Source organism: Prionailurus viverrinus, chromosome B1 (assembly GCF_022837055.1).
Source record: "Prionailurus viverrinus isolate Anna chromosome B1, UM_Priviv_1.0, whole genome shotgun sequence".
NCBI classification, from domain to species: domain Eukaryota; kingdom Metazoa; phylum Chordata; class Mammalia; order Carnivora; family Felidae; genus Prionailurus; species Prionailurus viverrinus.
Genome location: NC_062564.1, coordinates 46,847,910 through 46,870,850, shown reverse-complemented (window position 1 = coordinate 46,870,850; position 22,941 = coordinate 46,847,910). Strand labels below are relative to the sequence as shown.

The 22,941-nt window shown below is 40.6% G+C and overlaps 1 protein-coding gene across 12 annotated transcripts in view; it reads left to right on the top strand.

The window, feature by feature from the left end:
- Window positions 1–22,941, top strand: part of UNC5D (unc-5 netrin receptor D) — a 554,486-nt gene that overhangs the window by 225,157 nt on the left and 306,388 nt on the right. The window contains exon 1 of one of the 12 annotated variants that reach the window (XM_047857033.1): window positions 2,455–2,638. The exons of the other annotated variants lie outside the window; for them this stretch is intronic. The gene's annotated coding sequence lies outside the window, so the exon portion shown is untranslated. Of the gene's footprint in view, window positions 1–2,454; window positions 2,639–22,941 lie in introns of those variants that run through there. 12 annotated transcript variants of the gene reach the window in all.

Genomic DNA, 22,941 nt, shown 5'->3' with positions numbered 1-22,941 from the left:
GTTGGGACATGTCCAGGGTCAGAGACATGATCCAAAAGGAAAGCAATGAAATAAAACATTCTAAGCAGACTTTTTAAGGCCAGGGGGACTTCATGCAAGCTTCAGATTTTATTGAGTTTTCCTGTTATTTCTTATTTTTATCCAAACAAGTAGCATTTTCATTAGGTAAGCAAATCACTTCACTGTCCTCTGTTTTGTGTTCTCCTCCCTTTTTTCCTTTTTTGGTCTCTGCTACCATGCATGTGTGGTTAAAACATCTCAGTAGGCCTGTGAGCCAGTAGATATCTCAATGGAAATCATTGATTGATAAATTAATAGTTAATTTTTCCTCGTTCTTTTTCAGGGTGTGGTATGGCCAGAAGGAGGGTAATATTAAAGAGGCTGATTGATTTGATTTCATAAATAGTTCTGGCTCCCTATTGATGACAACCTTTTGTACCCTGGTGCAAGCAAGAGACTGCTGCCTTCATTCATTTGGGGTGTCTCAGTTGGGTGATGCTAGAGAATTTCCAGCCACAATGCAAAGTCTTTAACTAGAAATGATAGTATTGCCAATAACAAGGAGAAGCAGGCTAATAACATTTCAATTTTTACATTCTTGGCCCCGTTTTTCTTTCACGCTGAAATGTTATTGAAGTATAACTGCTTGTTGAACACACATTAATTCTGGAATTTGTGGTGAATCCAATCACACATAGCTGAATTCACCAGCTCACTGCATAAGCCTTTTGACATTTGAGGCCAAATGTTCAAATCACAAAGCTGAAGGTCGTGGTGTGTATTAGACAAGGAAGAATTAAGAAGATACATAGCCCCCACGATCTCTTGCACAGTCTTTACAAACCTGTCACCATCACCAATGCATTACTTATTAGATTAGGTGAAGGAAATGCTTTTATTTATTTGTTTGTTTGTTTGTTTATACAGGGCTTAGTTGTGGTGGTGGGTGGAGTCCACTGGTACTAATAGTCAAATGGGAAAGCCTCTTATTTCAACTGTAGACCCTTCCCGTTAAACTAATGAGCCTTCTGCTTTGATTTCTTCCGTGCTATTGTATATATTTTTAGGGTTGATTTTATGCCATTGGACACTCCTTCTATAACTGGCAAACATTTGCATGAACACGGCTCATTAAGTATTTTTAGATCTGCCCTGGCCTTTGCAGAATGTGACTGAACTGGAGAGTTCTATCGCACAGGATTCAGCTCCCTAAACACGGGAAGTGGTGACAGCCGCTTGTGAGGGGGTCAGCCAGCTCCTTTGAGCAGGAGAGCCAGTCCCTAACTGATCTGGAAGTTTGGCGTGAAGGGAAAGGGAAAATAAGCTCACTTTTGCATAAAGTTAGAAAACTTGGATTTTCAAATTTTATTTCCTCCTGGAACATTAAAAAGACTCTGCACTAGGCAGTGAGATGGCAGTTGCTAGCGTGGCTGCTTTCCGAGCAACAGAGCGGGAAGCGTTCCCTTTGCAAAACATTGCTGAGGCTTGCTTTCCCTAAAAGAGGTTATAATCTCCCCAGGGGGACTGGCTTCGACAGTTTGAGAGATGCTAGTTTGGAGCAACTCAAGACACCTCGTGGAAATGCAGGTTAAAACCAAGTCCACATCAGGAAACGGACCAGGGGCTGTAACATGAAATGCAAAGGTTGAACTTGAGCCTTGCAGTTACACCAGGACCACAAAACCTCCGAAACACACGTGGCGTCGTCAACGGACTCAGAATCCCCTGGGTGGATAGGGTTTGAACCAAGGAAATGCGGTGGCCACAGTGCTAAACCACAATGCCAATTAATTTTTATACATTGATTTTTTGACAGTATGTTTTATTTATCACGCCTGCATCTTTCTCCCTCTTTGTTTAGAGTGATGCAGGAGCCTTTAAAGGTTTGCAAGCTGCCCGAAGCCTTTGCTCACGTGTTGGGGACAATTTTCCTGATCGGTCTGTTTTTCTAGGTGTTTTTCTCTGTTTCTCGCTCTGTTCTGTGCATATGCCCTTCAAGCTAATTTGGATCGCCCTGTCCTTTAATCCAGCGCAGTTAGAAGACTCACTTGCCCTCGCCATCAGCTGCAGTGATTCATTCTATTTATATTTTCGGACTTTGTCCATCCAGTGGTCTGTTTATTTGGAAAGCAAAACAGGAAATGTGGTTAGGATGATTCTCATTATTGGCTCCTGAGCGGATCCTTACCCAATTATGATTCCACTTCTGCATATAGGCAAGTGAGGCAGACTAGATTCTGGTGCTTGGGGTTGCTGGATGTGACAGGGTTTTGAGTGCGAGATGGGGGGATTGACATGATGATGTCGTTCCCTGAATCGTTAGAATAAAGTTACAGTGCATTATACCCTTTGACAGGAGAGGTGATGGGGGAGCTGGTAGAGAATGGACATTTACTGAAGGGTGATTGTTGAGAGATTCCGTGTTCCGTAGGTGGGCTAGGGTCTTTCAGTTCCGGGGCTCCCTGTTTCTGGGTTTATATCTCAGGCTTCAACATTGCTTGCATTTCGAAGCTCCTACTTCTGTGCTATGTTCCGAGGGAAAGAGGAGTGTTGAGGCTTGTGTCTGGAAAGATTCCATAAGCAGAAGCAAAGCGGAGCTGTGTCAGGTGGTGGAGAGCCCATCCATGGCCTGAAGGAAGTGAGAAAATCCAATATACACGACCACTAATGGATCGTAGCATGTAATGAGAGCAATTCCATTGCAGTTTGGAGAAGAGATGCATCTATCCCACTCTTTGAATGTTGTTAGAACTGGAGGAGCAAATGAGGGAACAGGAAGTGGTTATAAGCATGTCTTGGCGAGATGCAGCCTCTACATGAATGAAGAAACACTACTCCTTGGTCCTCATGGCACCCCAGTGAGCAGGGCCTGGGAAGTCTGCTTCTTGGGCAGGTGAGGGTGGGAAACGCTTTGCTTAAGGTCATAACTATGTTTCTGGAATAAAACCGAAATTGGATCCAATCGCCCTTTGGAGAAGGCTGCAAGTGGGATCAACAATGAATAACAAACTGCCCACCGGGCCGGATACAAGACCTTCGGCTCTCTCTATGGAGCTGGCGGATGTTAGAGGTTCTTGAACCCAGGCCTTTCGTAATCAGTGAGGAGACAGATACCCTGGGTAGTCACATGATACCTGTGTGAGCTTTCTGGTGTTCTTAAATGTGTTTTTAATCCTTAGAAAAACTGTTTAAGAGGTACTTTCATTTTGAGTAAGAACATTTGCTTTATTAAAATTACATTCAAAAATTGAGTTCTTTCTTAAGCTTTGGGTTCAATTTACAAATCTAATTATTTTACTAAATCTGGCAACTTTAGCAATCACTTTCAAAGGTTTTTTTTTTTTTTCACAACCTAGTTAATTGAATCACTTAAATATTTTAAACTGCACTTATAAATTTAAGATACTCGATTTTCTTTTTAAGCACTTAAATTGTCTAACAAATAAACTTTCTCATGTGCTTAAATAACACTTGTAAATCCCATAAATTAAAGTTGTAGATATGGTGGGTCTTAATTCTTCTGCACATTACAAGATTATTTAAAACTTTAGGAAAATTTTCTTATAGCTACCAACTTAAAGTTTTAAAAGTTAGGGGTACCTGGCTGGCTCAGTCATTAGAGCATGTGACTTGTTTATCTCGGGGTCATGAGTTTAAGCCCCACACTGGGTGTGGTACCTACTTAAAAAGACAAAAGTTATTCAGTTATGCCTTATTTAAAACTTGAATAATACACATGATTTCTTAGGTATTCTATGTTGAATTCTCTTAAACAATACAATAGTGTGTTTAAAATATCAGCTGCATGGGGTGTCTGGGTGGCTCAGTCAATTAAGCATTTGACTTCAGTTCAAGTCACGATCTCATGTTTTGTGAGTTTAAGCCCCATATGAAGCCTGCTTCACATTCTCTCTCTCTGTCCCTCCCCTACTTGGTTCTCTCTCTCAGAAATAAATGAATAAGCATAAAAATAAAAAAATCAATTGCACACAGAATATTATTAAATTTAACAAATGTAATAATAGGCTAAGACTGATTGAATTTATAATTTTTGTACTTTTTTTTTAGTGTTTATTTTTATTCTTCAGAAAGAGAGGGAGAGACACGTGTGCGTGCACATGCAAGCAGGGGAGGAACAGGGAGAGGGGGAGGTAGAGAATCCTAAGCTGGCTCCACACTCAGCTTGGAGCCTGATGTGGGGCTCGATCTCACAACCATGAGATCATGATCTGAGCCAAAATCAAGAGTCACACACTTAACTGACTGATCCACCCAGGAGTCCCTGTACTTTTTTTTTTTTTCCTAAATTTCACTAGGATTAAATGACACCTACACCGAATGAGAAGAAGAAAATGTCATACCAAGGGGAATGGGGTTCTTGTCCTAGCATAGATGAGCTATAGACCCAAAATAACAGGATGGAGCAAACAACTTGGTTTTTGCCAAAGACATTGCCCTAATGTTGGGTGCAATAAAGTAGAACTTTAAAAGGGGTTTGATCTCATAGCTCTGCATCTCCAGTTTAAGCAATTTCGGAATCTCCTCACAAAGTTGTAACCGCCTATAGGCATGTAGCTCACAAGGCAGAGTTTTCATTGTTGCTACTTTTTTCTTTAAGCCTGAGAGAGAGAATGCCCACCAGCGGGGGAGGGGGTGGGAGAGGGAGGATCCAAAACAGCAGAGCCTGACGTGGGGCTCGATCCCAGGAATTGTGAGTGAGATCAGGACCTGAGCCAAAATCAGGAGTTGGATGCTTAACTAACTGAGCCACCCAGGCTCCCCCATTGTTTGTACTTTCTTAAGTCTTCCCCTCTGGAGCATCACATCCTTATGTAATGTTTCTGATACCTCTTCGGAGTGGATGAATGTTGACTCTGTATTCTCAACAAATGTTTTCTTCCTGGCACAACCACAACTTGTTTGGGTAGATGCTAAAAGCATTTCCAATCGGATTTGCATGTGTCACAGCCTTGCCTGAATGTGTTCCCACAGACTGAAGCGATGTCCCGTTTCTCCCACATAGCATCCGCCCCACTATACTGCTGCGTGCTGAATCCCAGGATGTGTTTCTTTTATTGATCTAGCCCTCGGGATTTTAACAGTACTTACAAAAGACAGAGCAAGAAGGCAAATGGGAGTATGTATGCAAACCTGGAAAGTCACCCATGCTAATGTGAAATACAGCTATTTTTAAAAGAATGTTAGGCATAGCTTCTTTACATGGGGTGCTAATGATCTCAAGGGAGGCAATACCTGCAGCACTTACTCTGAAGCCAGACCACCTGGCTTTGCCTCCAGCTCTGTGTCTCATGGCTGTGTCTGTAATAACTGCTTCTCTGGTGGCTCGTCTAGAAAACGGTAGTAGCAAGTCCTGTCCCAGAGCCCTGGAACGGAAGCTTCGCGAACACCAACAGTTGCATCTGTTTGATGATTGGTGTCTCTTCCGCACCTGCAGTAGCACCTGTATATGATATTTGTTCATTTAGCTAAACGTGAAGTGCTTAAAACGGTGACCGGCATGTAGAAAGTTTCCAAATGCAAGTGGGTGATGATCATGTTTTGGGGACCACATGCCTACAGCCTAATCTCACACTGCTCTACAGGGAAACAGTTGACGATGATTCCCATCCCAGTAGTTTCATGCCTGTATTGATTTGTGGTATGTGCTGTTAATTTCACCTGGAGAAAACCCTTGGTAAGCTGAATTACTCCAGCGCTGGGGTGCCCGGGTTAGTTTTAACTTCTGGGGCTCTTGGGTCTTCGGCTCAGCATGTGTGCAGCGTTCGTTTTTCCCTGTTCTGTTTTTTTCTTTAATCTGTCTTGTCCGTCAGTCTTCTTTCACTCTCAGCCTTTTTCCGGTTTTCTTCTTTCATGCGCCCTTCACTTGGAGGCAGTCGCTGAAGGCCGTTTCTCGGCAATTTAGTTTCATATTTTATCTAGTCTTCCTGGCCCACCTTACAGACCCCTATCCCTGACCATTTCCTAAATCATGACCCTCCCCCCTCGCATAATGTCTACCGTGTTCCCAAGCTCTGATAGCAGAATAGTATTTTTCTCACACTTGAGACTTTAGTGGTGTTAGAGTCCTCCATTCTCTCCCCCAGAACCTCGATGGCAGTCAGTGTCGTGTCTGTCCTCCCTCATACAGTGGTCTCCACATCTGCTAGTCACACAATCACCGTATCTGTTCAGACCCTTATCATTACCATTGGTGCTCTTCTCACTGGCCTCCCTACCTCGGTCAGATACTTCCTCACCCACTTGCATGGTGCTGCTAGAGTTGTGTTCTTCATAACAAAATCATATAATATTTCTCCATGCTCAGAAGCTTCTGGAGAGTCTCTGTTCTCTCATTCCCAGCTTGACTTCCCCTTACATCCTTCCCATATACCTTTGTTTCTTTACGTGACACCCAGTCTACCCACCATCTCTTACGTGGTCTTGTCCCACTGTGACAGGCACAATAATACCCTCCACCCCTGTTCTAATTTCTAGAACCTGAGAAGATGTTAGGATGCCTGGGAAAGGGGAGTTAAGATGCAGCTGGATTGAGGGTAATAATCAGTCAATCTTAAAATAGGGAAAGCATCCTGGATTACTCAGGTGGGCCCAGTGTAATCACAGGTGTTCTTAAAAGTGGAGGACAAGGGCAGGGGAGAGAGTCTGGGGAGGGTGTGACTTCAGAAGAAGATATGTGTGAGATGAACTCCCATCTGCCGTTGCTGGCTTCGAAGGTAGAGGAAGGTACCCCAAGCCAAGACATGTGAGTAGCTTCCGGAAGTCGGAAAGGGCCGAGACGAAGAACCTCCCTTAGGGCCTCCAGAAAGAAACATCACACCTTGAGTTAGCCTAGTGAGATGCATGTCAGACTTCTACAGAACTGTAAGGTAATGAATTTGTGTTTTCGGCCACTATGCGTTCAGGAAGTAATTTGTTACAGCAGCGATAGGAAACTACCATACCCACCTTCATGCTTCTACTCAAGCTGATCATATTGTTGAAGGCAAGCTTCCCCTTCCACTGACTTCTTGAAATCAGACAGACTGCGGGGTCTAGTGTAAATCTTACCTGCTCCCAGACTTCCTAGATACTTGTAGTCAAAACCCATGTCTGTAACCCTACCATGCTTACCTAAAACCTTGTGTCCTCCCTCTGTCAGCATTTTCTCTCTTTTATTAGATACGTGTGTGTACCTCTCTAACCTTGGATTGTGAGTGTCTGGAAGGTAGGATTCATACATTATTTATTTTGTATCCCTTCACCGAAGCTTTACATGCCAGTGCTTTTTTTTTCTTTTTTTTTTTTTTTTTTTTTTTTTTGGCATCAAATTGTAAAAATGCAACACACTGTATATGGTGCTAAACGTGAGTCCTGAATGCCCACAAGATGGAGATATTTCCTTAAAAAAATAATTTCCTTATCCCATGAGACCATTTCTCTTTGACCCATTTAGGAAGTGGAAACTCATTTCTTTTTGGTTGAAAATGAAAACATTGGCATTTCAACAATCTTGTATTTGTAATTGTAGCTTACGACTAAAAAAATAAATAAAATGAAAATTTCATTGACTATTTTAAAATAAAGGCTGGTCTGCACATATATTGGAATTAAATATATTTGCTTCAGAGGACTTCTGTAAACAGCAGGGGAACATGTTCACCAGTGCAGTATGGCTGATGGTGGACCGTCTCATTGAGCATTGTTGTGTTACATAGTACATTTTCTGTGTTCTAGTTAGGAAGAGGTCAGGAGAAAATGAGGAAACTGTCTTGCTACAATTTAATTTCAGGTTTTCCATTGGAATACAAATTAAAGTCAAGGATGCTCTCTCCCAGGGACTCTTTGATAAGGGGCAAAATTCCAGGTTGTGTGAACATACACAGCTGTAAAAAGATGAGAATGAGCACACTCGGGATGTCTTCTGAATCTTCTCCTGACAGGCAGGTTTTGGATATTTGCGTTGAGAAATTCATACGCCCTCATCAGTTTTTAAGATACCTGCTAAGTAATGGATGGCTAGTTTCTAATGTCCAATGCCCTTTTCTGAGAACTCAGCTGAAGCTACCTTTTCTCTTTCCAATGCCAAATTCATCTCAGAACTGTGTTCTGGAAACATGAGAAGGAATGTGGGAGGGTGTGTGGACGTGCCGAATTAGTTGGTTTCAGAGTGGGTGGACTGACAGTTTGAAAGCACAAGATAAGCCATGAAGGCAGGATGGGAATAATTTAAATTCAGTTGAAATAACATGAGATTGTTGGATCCATTCCCTTAGATATGCAGCATTAATGTTCAGAGTAATCCAGGGCCATTATTTTATATCTGAACACATCCTAGCCATAATGACACTAAGACTGGTAAAAAAAGAAACTTCAGGCTTGTTTGAGTAACCTGTCAGTAATGGTCTCCAAATATTTAAAGAACTTGCAGATGGAGAAGGAAGAAAATTATCTCATTTAGTGTGGCATGTAGGGCAAAACTATAGAACCAATGGGCAGACGTTGGGGGGAGGTAGAGTTTGTTCACTCTTACAAAGCATTGTCTTACAACAAGAGCTGTGTCATCATGGAGCACACTTACAGTAACCAAAAGCTTTCCCCAAAAGTCTAGATGGTCACGTTTTAGGGAAAGGTTGGGTGGCAAGTGATCTTGGATGAACTTCTTGATTTTTTTTCCTACCAAGCCTAAAATTCTGTGGTGTTCTCAAAAAGATACACACACACACACACTCTCTCTCTTTATGAGTTTTGTAAGTTTCTGTAAAAGAAATAATAACCGAAATTAAAATGACTACTAGAACAGACTTTACTAGCTGTTGACTTTTGTCAGATAAATGAAGATGGCAAACCCAATGCAGTGGTTGTTGGAACCAACTTAAGCTGGAAGCATCTTTCTGGTATTGGGTTTGCCAATGCTAGAGGTTATGAATGAACCCTGGGAACAATGTGAGATGAAGCCTCAGGTAAATAGGGATAGAAAAGTGCTGGTGAAAGAGCTCACCAGCCCTTTTTAGCAGCTGATACCTCTCTGTTTTGCCTGCACTCTTTGAAATACTAAAATTCTCCTTCATGTTGGGTAGAATAACTGATTGCAGTGAGAGTTGTACTTCAGTGCTCTTTTTTTCCCCCCTGTGAAGGAGGAATGAGTTGTCAACCATGGGTACCAAATCCCAAGCTTTCCTTTGCACAGCTCTGGCCCCCATATTGGTAGGGGCTTCTGTCTAAGGCCTCTGTCTCCTTGAGGGATTGTATTATGAGGGTCAAGATTCTCTATTCTTTCAAGTTCTGTCACAGCCTGGATGGTTTCCAGCACTAACTGGATTATCACCTGGCCAGTGGCAGCAAATTGCTCGGGGACTTTGAATCTTGCAGAATGCCTGGAGTCCCATTCTGCTGTCACTAAATACCTCCTGGCAATGAAGGTGTGATTTCCTTGGGGCAGTGCTGAGGACTTTTTAATTAGGATTCTTCTTTTTAGCGTGCTACCTTAATAGGTGGGTTAGAAAAATAAATGAGGCTGTGGGAGAGCTTGGGAAATGGGAGAGCTCTTGTTAATTGGTGTTAGAAATGGGAGAGAAGTGGCCAGAGAAGGCTCTGCAGTGTGGAAGGTGGGAGGTGATGAGGGTGGTAGCTGATAATAGGAAATAATATGATTACACCTTTTTTCAGCAAGTTAAAAATGTTCTCGTGATGTGACAGGAGCTATTAGCCTGTTCTGATCAAACAAAAAGCAAGTTTTATGGATGACGTTTGTTATCAGACCAGCATAGGTAAAAGCTTCTAATTATCAAGAGGACATATACTTAGTTAAAACTTGGAGCCAACTAGATTCGACTTAAACTTAGACCGTTCATTTAGGCTCCATGAGGCTCATTTTCTTCATCTTTAAAGCTTGCACAATAATGCTTGCCTAATCCCATTATCTTGCAAGTTAAAGGAAATAATGCAGTGAAGGTGTGTGGGCTGGTATACACCCAGAGGTAGTATTCAAGAATTAGAATTAAATGGCATTTCCAGGACCCAAACTAAGGAACATATAAGTTCCCAAAAATACTGCCCCCCTTTCCTGGAACAGCCCATATTGAGTGCATATATTTGCAGGGGTGGGGGTGGGTGGGTAAGAAACTTCAGCCTTTAGTTAATAACTCACAGTGCTTCAGGAGACCTACTTAATCACACATCTGTGCTTTAATTTCTTGACCATTCCATGAGTTTCATAACACTAACTGCTCCTTTCTCACAGAGAAGCCACAAAGGTAGATATTACGAATCTATGCAATATTTTCATTGTACCAAAGAAGGGCATTTGAAGGAAACTGTAATGTGTTTCCTCAAGACCTGAGTGATCAATATGAGGTTTTCAGCTCAAAATCAGATCTCCTGACCGCATTATTACATTTATGCCTGACATACATCAGTTTTTATACCTTAAGAGAAGAAGAAATCTCAAAATACGATAGAGATTTAGGGATATGGCAAAGGCTTTTTTTTTTTGTTTTGAGTACAGGAAATTTTTTGAGTGAAGGAAAGAATTGTTGGAACTCTTTGTCCTTCCTGAATGCCTGATGGACACCGCATAGTGGCTAAGCTGCTTCTTCCTTGTCGACTGAGTACCAGGGATGAAGGACATTGTAAACATGGTATTGGGCAAAACACTGGTCCTGGTAACTGCTTTTCAGATTTGATTTCTGAATGATTTTCCAGTAGAAAGTTAAGTAGAATCATGAACAAGTATTCAGCCAGGAGCTAAGGATTAAAAAGTAGATACGACTAGTAATTGAGGAGACAATCATGCGTAAATACTTCCAATTAACTAAGACCTGTATTGATGTAGCTCTGCTCAAAATTGGTTTGGAAACACCCCAGGATGGTGTGGGGCATTGTACGGAAAGACTCTCCTCTTTGAGAAAGCTCTTGTGGCCGTAGCATAACATGATACAATTCTATGTAATTTATTCATTAACACAACAAACGTGTTGAGCATCTTCTGGTCCTGGAGATTTTTTGGTTTGTGGAAAATCAATTGTGCATTCTGTCATTAAGGAGGTGATGGTCTAACTGAGAAAGGAGAACCTACACATAAACACTCAGTGTGAGAATTAGCATAGGATTGTTTTGCCTTGACTGGTAGAGCACAGCTTAGCATCAGTGGGTGACAACCTACCACCCACCCCCCATCACCACCAAGGCTTTGAATTTTTATTACCTATATTAAAACATGCTTTCCTAGAGATTAGCTTATTTAAGCTTTGTAACAACCCTTTGAGGTTAACTTCCTGTTTTGTAACTACAAAAACTGACTCTGAGCTTTAAAGGATAGTCTTAAGTTCACATCACATGTTATTATAGATTCCAGTACTTGAACCTAGATTTCTTGATTCTAGTATCTTGCAGCTAATTCCTTGATCATAAGCTGTCTGCCCACCCACTACCTTTTGTTCAGAGCCATTGCCTGAGGACTGTTTGGTGACCTTGCTCTGTATCTAGGGGTGACGGATGATGTTTACCCACTAACACCTTGATCACCTCAACATTTATTTAAAACCCCCAATATCCAGGGAATCACCACTCTAAGATATTCCTTAAGTAAATAATCTCTCTTGATTGGATATATGCTGTAGAAGGTTTGATTAAAAGATTTCACAATTCGGGTGCCTGGCTACCTCTGTCATTAGAGCATGAGACTCTTGACCTCTAGGTTGTGTATCTGATCCCCCTTTGGGTGTACAGATTACTTAAAAAAATAGGGGCACTGGGCTTGCTCCATCAGTAGAGCATGTGACTCTTGATCTTGAGGTTGTAAATTCGAGCCCCATGTTGGGTATGGAGATTGCTTAAAATCTTAAAAATTAAAAAGACTCCATAGGAATAGAGAATGGTGGAATGTCTTCCCCAACCCTGCAGCTGGAAGGCATGGCATAAAACTCATCCTGTTCTAGCTAAGAACACATTCATTGAAGGCTCTCATAATTGCAGTGAATTGCAACACCTTGCAAACCAACATATAAAACACTGGAAAAAACACTGAATTTTTTCCTGTGTTAATTCAAGTTCCCTAGTGGACTTTAGAACAGTTAATACCAAAAGTAGTGAAAACATCTAACTATTGCTTTAGCATATTCTGTCGTATTACATCTTTCTCTTGTTGCTGTATATCCTTATTCTTCTTCATAGCAAAGACTTAATACTCTGAGATCTGGTAATGTTTTCATGATGCGATAGACCACAACTACTTTTTTTTTTTTTAATATATTTTACTTAATGAATTAAGCAAGCACATACTGGTAGGCATATCTTTTGCCTGATGGCTATTGTAGAATGTGGTGTTTGGTGAGTATTTAAAGATCCATTGAGTTATTAAAAGAGGAAGCTGCCATTACCACGAGATATATTGATGCTTTATTGTGGATTACTGCCAACCAGTTAATGGCTACATAAATTAAAACAAAACAAAGCAAGCAAATACTTCACTGTTTGCTTTGTGATTCAGTACTGGACAAAGTAAAGCTGTTGAATTTTCTTAGTCCCTGTCTAAGGAATTAAGACAACAAGAATAAAATGAATAAGCAAACAAACAGCAGAATCAGACCTATAAATACAGAGAAAAAGCTGGTGGTTGTCAGAGGAAAGGGGAATGGGGGAATGGGCAAAGTGGGTGAGGGGAAGTGGAAGATACTGGCTTCTAGTTATGCAACAGATAAGTCATGGGAAATTAAGGGGACAGCATAGGGAATATAGTCATGGTATCGTAATAGTGCTGTATGGAGACAGATGGTAGCCATACTCATGGTGAGCCTAGCATAACAGCATTGTGGAATCGCTATGTTGTATGCCTGAAACCAATGTCCACTATACCCCCCCCCCAAAAAAAAATAAAGTGGAAAAAGACAAGACAGGCCTCAAATACAAAGTGTTTAAATGAAGTTTTCCATGAGGCAGAAACTAGGGATTGAATCCATTATAAAATAGCAAAAGGAAACTTGAGATTTGTATAGTTAGATAAGATCTCCTCAAAAGAACACCTACCTCGCCCATAGGTCAGAACAAACTTCCTGGTGAAGGAGCATGTATGTGTAGGGGTTTGGGGTATAGACAGGGGAATGCTGCCCATGCAGGAGTGAGCAGTAGTAGTTTCAAAGCTACATGGAAGAGAGGTAGAGAAGCTTTGGTGAGCGCTGGACTAGGAGAGCTGCCCATAAAGCAGGTGATGGTGAATGATTTCTAGAGCCATGAGTGGGTTGTCAGGATGAGCAGGAGGTTGATATGTGGTCTCAAGCTGAGATGGATGGTTGAGTGGGTAGAAGTTAAAAAAAAAAAAAAACAAAAAAAAAAAACAAGGACTATTTGGGAAAACTTTGAGAAAAGTGTGAGGCTTTTGATCTGAATGTGAAATGCCCTGGTAAGCAAGCAGATGAACTGTAACCTTGTGTTTTTAATGGAAATTAAGATACGGTCTGACAAGAATGATGGCATACTTATGGGAAAGGATGTGGGAAATAGAGACCATTCCAGGAAAATAAAAATTAAAATAGGCCATATAGTCACTATCACCATAAAGCCCCTTGGTAAATAAAAGGGGGGAGAAATGATCTTTGCTCAGATACTCTGACCCAAGAATCTTCCTGAAGTACAAAAGAGGAAAAGTGACTTGCTTAAAAGTCCAAGAAGTATTTGGTTGGCCAGATTAGTATGGGACCCATATGTCCTCTTGGACTGGATCTTTCCAAGATATGTGGCTTGTCCTGACTTGAGGAATAATGAGAAAGTGTGAGAGATACAAAACAAAGATTTGGGAGGTGGAAAGCCTCACATAATGGTGGGATGTTGGAAGCCGACTTTTTCATGGGGGTTTAATGGCTCAGGTGTGGGAATACCAAAAGCACGTCAGAGATGCAAACCAGAATTGTTGTCCTATAGGCTGACTGAGCAGTGAACCAGGCAAAATAGAATGTGAAAATAATATTCGAGTTGTCAATTGTAGAGTGTAAGGTTTCTTTCAACGCGATGGCCCTGACAGTAGGTGACAAAACTTCCAAGAAACGAGTGAGCTGATGACCTCTATTACAAAGAAGGTGTCAACCTCAGTTGACAACATGGGAGAACTGAGAGATGATGTAGTATCTGGAAATAGACCAATCAAGTTCATCTTGGGGGGTGGGGAATAAAAGGAAGGCTGAAGAAAACAACCAACTAGAAAAAAAAATACATTGTAAACTGGGAAATGCAGTTATTCTAGAAGGTGAGTTCCATGAAGGCACATATTTTTTTTGTAAGCTCTGTTCACTGCTGCTGTGTCCTCAAACTTCAGATTAGTGCCAGACACATGGGAGGAATCCAGTGTTTGTTGAATGTTTGGATGATAAGCACATCCCTCTGATACTTTTCTCCCCCAACCTTTGCATATGAATTGGTGCTCACGCTGAATTAAAAGATCCCTGTTAAAAATACTTTTTATTTAAGTTGAAAGAATTCCCTTTACAAAATCAAGAGCCCCCTGCAGCTCTAAGAATGATGTGAAGCACATCTCTTCCTCTTAAATCAGTGTGGTCAACCAGGGGCATTGAATGGTAATGGGTAGAGACCACTATGGTGATACTTAGATTCCATTTGCCTGGGGACGTGAATCATGAACTTGCCATATGTCCACACAACTGACAATGCAAAGGTGTTATTTTGCTGTGTGTGTATGTACATGTATGTGTACCACAATGTTTACATTCAGAGGCAAATCAAGGAGGTAAAACCAATTGTGGTTTATTTTTGCCCTTTATTTTATTCACCCTCTCCTGATGATTTCCCACAGTTCATTCCTCTCCTTGTCTACTTTTTGATCCTTACTATGCCAAAACAAAACAAGAATTTTTGTTTGACAGCGTTTTGTTTTGTTTGTTTTTAATCATTTTCAGTCTACTTGGCTACCTTGTTAGAACTCCAGAAGAAAATGTTTCCCAGCATTCAAACCCAGGAAAAAACAACTTTTGAGAGGTGGATACTATGGGAATATAGGGGAAAAGATCCTTCTAGATACGACATATATGCTAATATTGTATGTGAATAATAATTATTGCTGTCATAGCAGAGATTGTACTCACTAAATAGTTCATGAGCTTCCTTTTTTTTTTTTTTTTTTTTTTTTTTTTTTTTTTTTTTTTTTTGCTGGTCTCCTGAAACTAGAGTGAGCCATGGGACTAGTTCTGGCCGCTGAACAGAAATGCGATGCGTTACTCTGGGGCAGAGGTCGTTAAAAGCCAGCATGATGCTTTGTCTCTCCTTTTTGCTGCTTCAGCAACCCTGAAGGCCACGTGTTGAGACATGAAGGTGGCATCACAAGATGGCAGGGTTAAGGGTCCCTGAGTCTTGGATGGGGGTGGTCCCCCATTGACCTGCTTCAGATTTTATGTGAGCAAGGAATAACCCTTTATTGTATTAGGCCACTGGGATTTCATTGCTTGTTGCACTAGCTAAGCTAAATTATCCTGCCTAATAAAGTTTTATATAAGGTTTTAGTGAACTGAACCACTTTATAGTGGTGGAAAGGATGCCCACCAGAGGAGTGAATCATAAAGATCTCCTTAGGTGGGTGGGGCTGATAATCGGAGCCTCAGTAGGTGAGATCTTTCATTATGTAAATCACTTAAATACAGGGGATTGAATTGTGAGAAGGAAACAGCAGCTGAGGTCACTGTCCTTCCCAGAGGATTCTGGGAGGATTAACCTGGACTTTCAACATTTGGGGGAATAGGAAAGAATATTCCGGGAGTAAGGGGAATGTTCTTTGCTTGTTTGGTTTTGCTTTTGCATTGCTTGTATTTTTCTTAAACTTTAACAAAAATGTTAAACAAGAAGGAGTTTAATTCAGAAATCCTTAATGCTATCAGTGACCATCAAAATGAGAGCACCCCAGTGTGATGGTGAGGCAAAGAGAGCTCAGTCTGGGATCGCTGCCAGTCTGTTTTTCTCCACCCGGCCTTTGTTTGCTAGATATGCCTACACAGCAGTCACATTCAGACTCCAGAGGTGACTTAAAAGCAGCTACAACCACTTAGAAACTGGCCACCTTCTTCCCTGTGCTGGCTTTGTCCCAGGACATGAACTTTGGGCAAGCTGTTCTTTTGCATGTGATCTGTAGGACCTTGAGCCTTCTGAAGTACTGCAAGCTTATCTTGTGCCTCCAGCTCTGAGCAGCCCTTCCTAGTGAGCCCCCAAGGGACCCAACCAACCATAGCGTAGGTCTGACCCCTGTGAACAGGTATGTGGGAGGAGAAGGGGGAAGGGAGGCAAATTTGGCACCTCCTAGAGAATTATTTGTCCCCAGAACCTTCTGTTTTGTATTTTGTTTCAACAATAAGGTGGGAGCAAATTAGTCTGTATTCTAATTCTTGGTCTGAAGTTTTTAAAAATTGTGGCATCCATACATGCACTTGACACACCATGACCATTAATGCCCTTTTGTGCATTAATGCTTTTTGTGTTCTGGGTATATGTGAGGAGCCGACCATCTACACCATTTTGGAGAGGTGTCATTTCTTCACACTCTTGAGCATCTGTTGATTAGCAATTGGCAGGGTCTAGCATCCTCCCTGTCAACTTGATCTACAAAGCACCCATTGGGTGCTTGCCCTGAAATAAGCAGTTCAGTGACTATATCCATGAACACTCTTTGAGGGCAGTGTCTTGTTATCATTGATTTCCATCATGGAGCAGTACCTTGCATACAGAGAGACCTCAATGAATGTCTCTCGCACTGGATTTCAGGTAGTGCTGCTGTGTGAGAGTTGGAATGATTATTTGTAGCTTGGCCCTGTGTATTGTCAACTCTCGATATTGGGTTAGGACCAGTGTTCCGGGATCACTTTTTAATAAGTCTCCTAAAGACACTGCTGCAGACACCTGTTTTAGGAAACAGTGAGTTGGGTTATGGACCCTTGAAAGTATGCTGGAATAGCAGAACATCAGCCTTGAGGAACAGATGCCTGGGGTCTAGGCCTGGCTCCGCTGTGACATTTCACCTCTCTGGGTATTGCTTTATTCATGTAGCTCTAAAGATGTGCTACTAAATGCCTGCAAAGTTTCCTCCCAGCTCTACAATTTGAATTCTTTTATTCATATCTGCATTTTCCCAGGAGTGCAGTTTGGGTGTTGTGTATGAAGACTGATAAGGAGAAAGGGACATCTTCTGTGACAGACAACATGAACGCTCCCTGGCTTTGACTTGGCCCTCACGATACAGGCTCAGAGCAGTAAATGCCTGTCCTCAAAACCACCACTGACAAATAGCTTCCTGAAGTTTATTTCCAAGCCAGGTTTCCCTTCTCTGTTGTTTCCTGCCCTGACTTCTACAAGGCCATTTGTCCTAGATTATCCTCAAGTGCAGTACAGACCTCTGCGGAAAATAAGATGGCCTCTCTCTACAGCCTTCCTGTTTGTTTTTCTCCTGCAAACTCAGGCTGGAAAAAGAAACCAAGGATTATGCATATGTATCTTAGTATTTCTTTCAAGCTTCATGGCCCAGGGTCTGGAGGTTGAGTTGCGATGCTTTGATCACCCATTCTGGCATTAATACTTATTTCCATTCTGTTCTCTCTCTCCCTCTTTTTCCCCCCACCTCTTCCCTTGCTCCTGGAATTAGGCCCTTCTCTTCAATGTCTGCATCTCATTCCTTTTGTTATCATTATAGCAGGGCACGCATTTGAATGTTGAGCAACAGCCATTTCATTTATCAGGCAGCTAGCCCCCTTGTGGGTCCTTCTGGTTTATCTGATGTGTTGCACTTGAAAAGACCCTCCATCTAATCTTCTAAGGTAATTTCCTTTGTACTGTAAAAGACATTTGCCTGCTTTTGAGATTCATTTCACTTAATTTTGAAGTTATTCCAGGGTTTAGTTTTAATGCATTCAAAACTTAGAACATAGTCCTTTTCTTTCTCTTTGATTAAAGAATTCATTTTCATTTTTTTATAATAATTATTCCTACTGTACATATTGCTTCCACAAGCCCGAGACTCATGATTGTATTTTACCTTTCCTTGTTTTGTTTTGGTTTTTTGTTTCTTTCTCATCCATTGCATTTCATTTGGGTATTTACCTGCATGAGTCTGTATCACATCATTGAAAATCAGCTTCTTTTCTCTTCACAGAGGATTTTTATGATGCTCATTATTAAAAGACGCCACTGCTAATGATGGTTTTTTTGTACCAGAAAAAAATTTCTTGAATTTGTGAGTATGGAGAAAATTTGAACCGAGCACAGACTATTCTGACACCCAACCCAAGACAATCATGTGTGGCTATTAAGCAACACTGAAAGAAGAACAATAGTAAAAACTAAAAAACTAGCTACATCCAGAGTCTCCTGTACAAGAAACTTAATGCTGCGTTATTATTCTGCACGTTCTAGTTATTATTCTGCACATTCTACCAAATACTCATTAATCAACACTCAGTGGTTGCATCTGGATACACAGTACAACTTACAAAAAATTACAAAAATCCTGCCATGTCTTGAATGCTTGCAAGTAATCACACAGACAAAAGTAATGAACCACTTCAATTGAGTTTCTATTTCTATTTTCATTATCAAAACCAGTGACTTAAGTTGGAAGATACTCTTTGAACATGATCATCGGTACATGCAAGTAAATACTCATAAAGAATTTTTAATTCCATGTTAGGGAACTGTCATCACGAATGAAGATGGATAAAAGGCCTTCTATTAATCAATAGATTATTTCATTTTAAGAAACTGCAGGCAGATATAATCTTGCTCTTACCAGTGCTCTTCCTTTCCATTGCCCTTAGATATTGACACATCTTAGGTATTCAGAAGCTATCGTGAAAGAAGATAAGAATCCAGACTAATCAAATACAAATGGGTTGGCTACTTCAAAAAAGTTTTTTGACTTTTTATTTTGCTTATTTCATTATGTGACAAACCTATGTGAGCCCCCTTGAGATAGTCAACACAGTGACCTTAGCTTAAATGTTACCATACTGACTTTGGTTCTTTCAAACTGGTGACCAAAATGACTTGGAAGTGGACTTCAACAGTCCATAGGTTAGAAGCATGCCATACAACAGCTCTTTTTCCTTCAGTAGCTCTTATGGAAGTAAGCGACTTGTTATCATAAGGCTGTAACCTTATACTCTAATATTATGATAAAGACATGTAAGCGGACTTGGCTTTTGCGATTTCTTCTAAGATTCATATTTCAAAACCCTGTGTTCCACCAACCCGCATGCTTCGTACAAAAGTTACTTGTTCATAAAGGAACCAAATTTCAAGCAGAAGACCATGTTTTACCTATAGGCATATATCCATCTCTGGAAGGAGAAATCAACACTGAGTTCCGATCCTTAATTTTGGTTTTATTTTAAATGTTTTTGAATCTCAGATCTGAAGCTGATGGTATTGAAATGTGTTAATAACATTAAACATTCTATGCTTTTTGATCAAGTGTGAGGTATCCGAGGAAGCAAAAAGTCAAGTACAACATTCTTTAACCTGCTTTTAATTAGATCATTAGGGATTTAAGGCTCGATTGGTTGAATTACACTGCAGTTCCTCACTCTTAGCTATTGAGTTTATTTAAATTACATTTCAAACTAGTCATTATAGAAGAAGGTTTTAGAAAATTTTCTGGGCGAAATAAAGGACAACTCTTTGGAGAGCATGATGTCTTTTTAGACTAAAGAGACTTAAAGAAATGTCATTTGTCTTTGGAGCTCAGAAATAGGAAGGTAGTTTATAGAAACATCTTCAGTCCTGGTTTGCTTCATTTTTGCGTCTCATCATACTGTTTGCTTTGAGGGGCTTTGAAGAACATTTATTCCTGCCTTTTGATGGTGTGGACACATGCAGAAGTACTAAGTCTACTGTGCTTCACATGGGGCAGAAAGTCACCTGGAGTTTTGAATAAATTATTTGTTAACCTTTGAGAGGCCTTTGATTCTTTATGAAGGTAAAGAATTACCTTTATCAGAAAGGAAGTGCAAAGAAATTAAAATCAGTAATTGCTGGGGCGCCTGGGTGGCTCAGTCAGTTAAGCGTCCGACTTCAGCTCAGGTCACAATCTCGCGGTCCATGAGTTCGAGCCCCGCGTCAGGCTCTGGGCTGATGGCTCAGAGCCTGGAGCCTGCTTCTGATTCTGTGTCTCCCTCTCTCTCTGCCCCTCTCCCGTTCATGCTGTCTTTCTCTGTCTCAAAAATAAATAAACGTTTAAAAAAATTTTAAAAATCAGTAATTGCTGTTCTCTAAGTATCTGATTCCAGGGGAAAAGTGTCAATCCTAGGACTGCGGAGCCATCCATTAACAATATATGCATTAAAATTTGGGGAATCCATCGCTCTGTCCTTTGGGTGACACTACTGACCTATCTCTACCATGTGGTTCTAATGATGATCCCCTGATAACTACTATCTTTTTGAGTTAGCAATGAAATGCTAGAAATCGATTCAAGATCATTTTAGTTTCCATTTATTGTGTTGTGTTTCAGTAAGAAATTAGTGATTTAGATGTAGTATGTTAAACACATAGTCTTTAGTGATGGCGGATTTTCCTATATTTGTTCTTAAATGTATGTGATTGCACTATTATAACATGATTCTTCCAAGGAATAGGGAAACAAAAGTCGTAAGTAGCAATACACACTAAAATTAAAAAACAAAACACTAAGCTAAAAAAAAATGAAACTAAACAAAACAGCCCTGAGGCATTTTAGAATATCTAGAAGAAAGGCTTTGTTTTATCAGAAGAGTTATCAATGAGATTAAGAAGTCACTATATTTTGAGAATTATTTTGTTTAGGAATTACAGGGATCTGATCTTTTTTTTTTCTTTGGAGTTCCTGAAGTATCTTAAAGAGATTACTTAGTAGAGAAAGATGAAGACAAAGTATTTGTCATTGTTCAATTCTGGTTGGTATGGTAAAACAAAAATAAATATTATTGAGGGCCTACTGTACGTAAGGGTCTGTTCTAGCTTGTTGGGATACATCAGTAATTAGAAGACACAGATCTCTGTTCCAGGGCTTACATTCTGGCAGGGGTGGAACAAGAAATATATAATAAGCCTTATAACTAAGTGAATTCTATAGAAGACTAGTAGGTGGTAGGAGCTGTGAGAGAAAAACAGAATAAGATAAAGGAAGTTGGGAAAGGTTGCCACTTATCAGGAGTAGTTAGCATGGTCCTTATTGAAAAGATAGTCTTTGAAATTAAAAAAAGGGAAGTTGCAGACATCATTGGGGTGCCTGGCTGACTCAGTTGAGCATCCGACTTCAGCTCAGGTCATGATCTCGCAGTCTGTGTGTTCAAGCCCTGTGTAGGGCTCTGTGCTGACAGTTCATGGCCTGGAGCCTGCTTCAGATTCTTCTGTTTCCATCTCTCTCTGCCTCTTCCCCACTTGCGTGCACGTTCTCTCTCTCTCTCTCTCTCTCTCTCTCTCTCTCTGTCTCTGTCTCTGTCTCTGTCTCTGTCTCAATAAAAAATGTAGATGTTGTTAGGAAACTTTTACTTTATCCTTCAAGTTTCTTCTAGCTGGTCTAAGAATGATATTGACTTGAAACAAATTAATGGGGGAGGGGGGAACCAAACACTTCACACATATGGAGGCCCAGTAATAGAGTTGGAACCCAAAGAAATGGCCAAGGCATGCACCTTTAACACATCTTAAAGAAACATAAATCTGTAAGGAATTGATGGAACAAAGAAATCTTATGTTTAGGAGCTTCAAATAGTAAGGAAAAATAGCAATATTTATATTGGCTTCTTTGGACCTGAATTCCCTATTTCTGACCATAAGGATGTCTCTATTTCCTGGTTTTAGGGAGGGTACTTTTGACATGGGAGTTTTATTTCCAACTTTCTGGAGACAGAGGAGTCTCAGAGTGTTCTTCTCCCACTGGTTGTTTCTTAAGTAACTTTAATTTAAAAAAAATCAATATGCTTACCTCGGGCCCCTACAATATCAAATAAGAACATTGTAGGCAGAGGGAAAAGCCCAAGCACACCCTCTACAGTGGAAGAAGCCACTGGGATTGTACAAGAATGCATGTATATTTGACAAGGAAAATATATGGGAATGAGGAGTCATGTGAGGGTTCTGATCAAAGCATGAAATGATGTGACTTACACTTTCCAAGCCATCACTCTGGTTTCCATCACGAGCCCAAGGAGAAAATAGTTGTGAGGCTAGTAAATTATTTGTACCCGCAAGATATTGTGTTTGCTTTGATCATTCTAGTAGCAGTGGCTGTATTAACAAACAGGTCTAATTTGAATATATCCTGGAAGGAGAGCCACCAGGATTTCTGGATAAGTTGAATTTGGGATGTGAGAAAAGTCTGTCAACAATGACTCCAGTCTTCTTGATCTGGCTTCCTATAACGATAAAGTTGCCCTTAACTAAGGTTGAAGAGAATTTGGTTAGAATGAGTAAAGGGTAGGGATTGTGTGTAGTTGAAGATGACAGTTAAGACTCCTAAGTGGAGAGATGCCAAGTCGAGATGTGGAGTTGAGTTGCATCTGAACATCTGTCATTGGTGAACTAAGTGAGAAACTGAGAAGGTAACAGGTCTTTTTGCAAAGGGTCTCTGTGCTACACACTCTTCATTAATTCTGTGGATGAAATAATCATTGGTCAAACCAACTGACTTTATTTGCTTTTTAGCATGTAAAGCTGTGTACATACTTTATCCAGCAAACATTTCCTACCAGAGGAAATACTTGACCTTTAACATTGAATAAAGTGCTCACATCCCACCCAACGGGCAGAGGATTAGAGCACAGAAGGCAGAAAGGTGATATCATTCCTGTTCTTATCAGTGCTGAGGCAGTGTGTATTTGCTCTTAGTAGTGCAATTAGTGAGTGGGTAACAACCACACACACACACAAAAATAAGTAAAACCAAACCTCATCATATACAATGGATTTGTATTGGCTCTCTAA